We start from the raw sequence: 4,891 nt of genomic DNA, 5'->3' as shown, positions 1-4,891 counted from the left end.
GATTTAATCGCCGGATTATTTTATCGATTATCGACTAATCTAACGATTATTTTTATCGCATTAGGTTCGACTAATCTAACGATTTATTTTTCTGGCTTCGATTAATAAAAAATCATATTGTATCAAATAAATTACCAAAATTCTTAATAATATAGTTTTTTTTTTTATTGCACAGCAAAATAAAAAAATATAGAATATAATTATACAAAATAAAAAGACCCAGCCTGTTTACTCTTACTAGTCCAACAAAAAATACTCTTTCTGTACAAAATTACAAAAGATAAAAAATAGTAGTGCAAACACTGTGCCGTGCACAGTAGAGAAATGCATGACAACTGCGCACCAGCTTACGTGCAGCCCTGGCCTGGACATTGCTTGGCTCCGTTAGTTGACATAAATTGATACTATAAGCTGACCAACGTTAGTCTAATGTTTGTTTGACTCGTAAACGACCACAACATGAGTTAGCTCTCTGTGCAGTTTGTTCGTTCCGGGTTAGTAGCGGCTAGATTGCGGTGTTCTGCAGACGTAAACTAGCTACCATTCCAGCCAACATTAAATGCTGACAAACGTTATCTAACACACAGCTGGCGCCGCTAGCTAGGTAGCTAACATTAACTACTAACCAACCAAGCACGAACAAACCGCACGGAGAACTATAAGATAGTTAGCACTACAGAAGTGCACATAACTCAAGCTGCACAACACACTACACAAACGTGGAATTAATTTAGCCAAAGTTAGTACTTACTTATCATTGTTCCCTCCACGAGAGACAAGGGGGTGCCTCCGCTTTAAATGCTCCAACATCGCTGTTGTGATAGTGTGGTATGCCAACTCCATTTGGCAAAGACTGCAAATAACAATGCCTTTGCGTTTTGGACTAAATTTAAAGTATTCCCATGCTTTTGAAGACCTAAGGCGAGATGTTTTTGTTTGGGGGCTTTTTGCAGGGCTTCGTGCGCAATCCTGTGAGGAGGAGGTGGTAGCCGTTTCAGTCTCCATAGTGTTTAAAGTGCGATTGCGAACTGCTTGTTGTTGTTTTGGGTGACCCATGTGTGTGTGGCAATGCGTCGACGAGGAAATATGTCGTCGACGATATTTTTAAGTCGACGCGTTGCTACAGCACTATTTATTGCACACATATGCTTGATGGCATTAAAGGGACCCTATTATATTATTTTTCAGGTCAACCACAACAGAGAGATGTCCCGTCCCTTAGCCTATTACGTACAATAGCCGCTTTCACACCAAGTACTTTGCCATACTTAGTGCCGGCACTAAGTACACTATAAGTTATTCTCTCTCCGTTGGTGCGCGGGGCTAATGCTAATAATGCTAATAACAGCAAATACAATGGCGGCTTCAAAAAACTTTTCAGTGTTTTACGGGGCGTGGTTTGCAATTTGCACAGCCAATAGAAATTGGTACTTTTTTAGCAGGCAATAAAAATGGGGGTAAAAGTTCCCGGCACTAAGTACTCTTTTTGGTGTGAACGCGACATAAGGGGTACTAACGGAACTAAACGGGCAAAGTATGGGGGAAAAGTACTCCGGTGTGAACGCGCCTATTGTGTTGGAGCGCAAGCCAATAGAAGCGCAAGTTTTACGTGACGCCACTACGTTAGGGAAGTAAACAAAGCAATGGAGGTGTTTCAGGGAACTTTGGGATGTTAGCCTTTGCAGACCATTTACATTCACATAAACGTATTGAACACACTACAGGAAAGGGAAAACCCAAAAAGCTTAAAGGGCCCCTTTAAACATATATTTGAGAAATTGTTTTTATTTTTACTACAGATTTGTATCGGTTCCAAATATCTATTATGCGTCTCATTAATATGTAACACCCCTAAGAAAGTTAATATTACCAATGAGTTTTTCTTCAGAACAACAAGTCTACAGCTGGCTCAAGATGTCAGCTGAGACCCGAGGAGGAATTCAAGGAATCCACTGTGGAGATTCTTTGGTGGATTTGTCTGTGTTGCAGCTGTTAGCCAATCGCCACACTGGGAATTCTTCTCTGCTCAGCCAGTCTCATGTCTGCTCTTTCTTCTTCACAACACAAAACATAGTCCTAACACCTGCTGCTGGTCAGAGTGCTACACTTGTTAGTGTTAAACATTTCTGTCCAGATTCTCTTTAAAGTTAGTGTTTAAGAGGCAGGTAGGCAGCTACCAAAACTAGCCAACATTCTTCAGGAACAGATCTGTCCAAAAATAAACAGTCATGCATCCACACAAATGTAAATTCCACACATGGCTGCAGATGCCAGTGAATGCCTTTCCTCTATTGTCTTTCCTTTTACTGCTGACTGGCTTTCTGTCTATTATTCTGCTGGCTGCCACATTCATCTGCAAATACCAGTTGCCTTCCCACCCCACCCCCTCCATCTTTATTCTTATCCCCTATCCCCCGATTCTCCACTAACTCCCTCTGCTCAATCACCTTAACTTTAACACTCTCTCCACAGTCCTTCTACTTATCCCTCAACTTTCATCCTTCCTCTTTGCCTGTTGCTTCGCTCCCCACTGAGTCACTGCAGGCCATTCTGATAGTGAATGTAAAAGCTTGTGTGTGTGTGTGCCATCTCCATATGCCAGGTTGATGCTAGTAATATGCTTTAACTGTCTGACTGAGCCCCAGAGGGCAGTTACCTGTGGAGTTTTGATCACGGAGCAGTACTTAACATCTAAGGTTATCTGTTGAGACCTGACGGCTGCGCATGTGTGCTTTACATCCAGAGAAGGTTTGCTATCATGCAAAATGCACTTTTGTACGTCTTTTATACATGAATATGTGTCCCCGGTGTTCCAGGGAACTCACCAAGTGTCAGAAAACACAACCCTCTCTATTTTCCTCCATACCCAAATCTCTAAAAAAGGGGCTGCAACGGATCTGATACAGACTGATCCAGATTTGAACACTTCTGTGACGTCACAGAAGTGGCGCTACGGCTATTGGGCCAACTCCACCAATCAGGAGGAGACAGCTGATTCTGTGACGTAGCTTTAATGCAAATGAGCTGCAGCTGACCACGCCCCCCTGCAGGAGAGGGGAGCGTGCTTTGAGATCAGCTGCTGGGCTCTCAGAAGAGGGGGAGAAAAAGAGATTTACGTCCTTCGTGTTTTATTCTTATATCATTATATAGAGTCATTATTCATTTGTTTTAAAGCTCAATAAATAACAAAGAAGACCTTTGACCGGCACTTTTCAAATTTTGTCCGGAAGATTTAAACTTTAACGGACATGTTGACCGGCGAAAAAAAATCTAACAGAAACTCTGCCGCACAGTCCCCTCGTTCCTTGGAAGAGGCGGAGAGGTGGGTGTTTGTCATCTGCTGGTGGACTACCGGAGAGAATTACAGCGAGGGAGGGATTGCATTGAATAACAGCAGCAGGAGCAAACGCTTGCCTCAGGTAGGGAGAAAACGAGCCACAGCGGAGATTAAACAGAAGGGCAACCATGCGCGGGAAGTCTTCTTCACTGTTTTTGTGGCAGACTACAGCGCCACTTACAGGCCTGGTCTCCTGGTCAGCATCTCCAGCGCTTTCGAGCGGCAATGGCCGTGGCCCAACCCCCCATTCCCCTGATAGGTGGAGAGTTGGCCATATAGGCGGAGCTCCACGTTCCTGACGTCAGACTATTTTAAAATCTGCATCAGTCTGTATCAGATCCGTTGCAGCCCCGTTTTTAGAGATTTGGGTATGGAGGAAAAGAGAGAGGGTTGTGTTTTCTGACGCTTGGTGAGTTCCCTGACTCACCGGGGACACATATTCATGTATAAAAGACGTACAAAAGTGCATTTTGCATGATTGCATTTTGTGGTGAAAGTACAGCGCCACTTACAGGCCCGGCATATGTACTACAGCGTTTCCAGTGGTCTCGTGTGAACGGACACGTTAAATAAGCCGAATGCGTGTGAATGGAAGACTTTTTTTGAAAACGAATTTGGTGCGTAAACGCAAACGTTCCCGTGTACATGGGGTCTTATATAGTGAACAAAATATATTGTTTTTAGTCACCTGCCTGTCAGGCAACCTTTAGCATTTACAATGAGGGCAAAATGGCTCCAAGTTAGTATCCACCTGATTGATTTATGTTTAAAATAACTGCTTACTTAAATTTTGAATGTATTAAAAAATAATTTCTGACTGCAAGATTAAAATACCTTAATTGTCCCTGAGAGAGACAAGACTGTGCTGCTGATAAGCTGGAGTGTGGACAGGCAGCATTTAAAGAGGTTACACTGATGTTTCGGAGACCAAAGGATACACATTTAAAGCAGATAAATGCATACTGAAAGCAGTTGCAAAGATTTAATGTGTTTTAATGTAAAGCTATCAAACCAAAGTTGGTGCTGAAATTAGGGATGCATGATTTGGAAATAATTACTTATTGCTATTACTTTGACTGATAATGCAATTGCAATATTTGTTCTGATATTGGAGGAAATTGTAATTTATGAAACATTCCCTTTATCATTGAAACATATTAAAGTGATTATGATGTGATTTTTTTCAAGAGGATTGGTACCCAAAAAGCACTTCCTTCTTTGTCTTTTGCCAATTTTCTTTAAATCTGGTAAAAAAAAATCCACCTAATTTGGATAAAAACATGTGAACAAGCCAAGCTAACAAGTTTAATAGCAAGCTAAGCTAGTGTTACTTCCAAGGCAAAAGGGTGTCATATCATTAGCTAACTACATTACTCTGTGGGTCTGGAGATGATGTTAGACAGGGTGGGACCAGTGTCTCAAATGGTCGAGAATTGGATCTTTTAATTGAACTAAATTTGAGACTCGAACTAAATTTTTGAGACTTCGAACGAACAAAATGCATGCTTCGAAACGATTTACTCATAACAATAAATTACAAGTCCAGGAATTTTG

The 4,891-nt window shown here is 41.8% G+C and overlaps 1 protein-coding gene and 1 long non-coding RNA gene across 2 annotated transcripts in view; one reads left to right on the top strand and one right to left on the bottom strand.

The window, feature by feature from the left end:
• Window positions 1-684, bottom strand: part of LOC104965136 (uncharacterized) — a 7,774-nt gene extending 7,090 nt beyond the window's left edge. Inside the window, exon 1 of the long non-coding RNA XR_800523.1 lies at window positions 568-684. This is a non-coding gene — a long non-coding RNA (uncharacterized lncRNA). The remainder of the gene's footprint in view (window positions 1-567) is intronic.
• Window positions 1-4,891, top strand: part of gtf2h1 (general transcription factor IIH, polypeptide 1) — a 14,486-nt gene that overhangs the window by 4,252 nt on the left and 5,343 nt on the right. The gene's annotated exons all lie outside the window — the stretch shown is intronic.

This window comes from Notothenia coriiceps, unplaced genomic scaffold, assembly GCF_000735185.1.
Source record: "Notothenia coriiceps isolate Sejong01 unplaced genomic scaffold, NC01 NC01_scaffold00037244, whole genome shotgun sequence".
In the NCBI taxonomy this organism is placed as follows: domain Eukaryota; kingdom Metazoa; phylum Chordata; class Actinopteri; order Perciformes; family Nototheniidae; genus Notothenia; species Notothenia coriiceps.
This window is presented reverse-complemented; position numbering and strand designations above follow the sequence as displayed.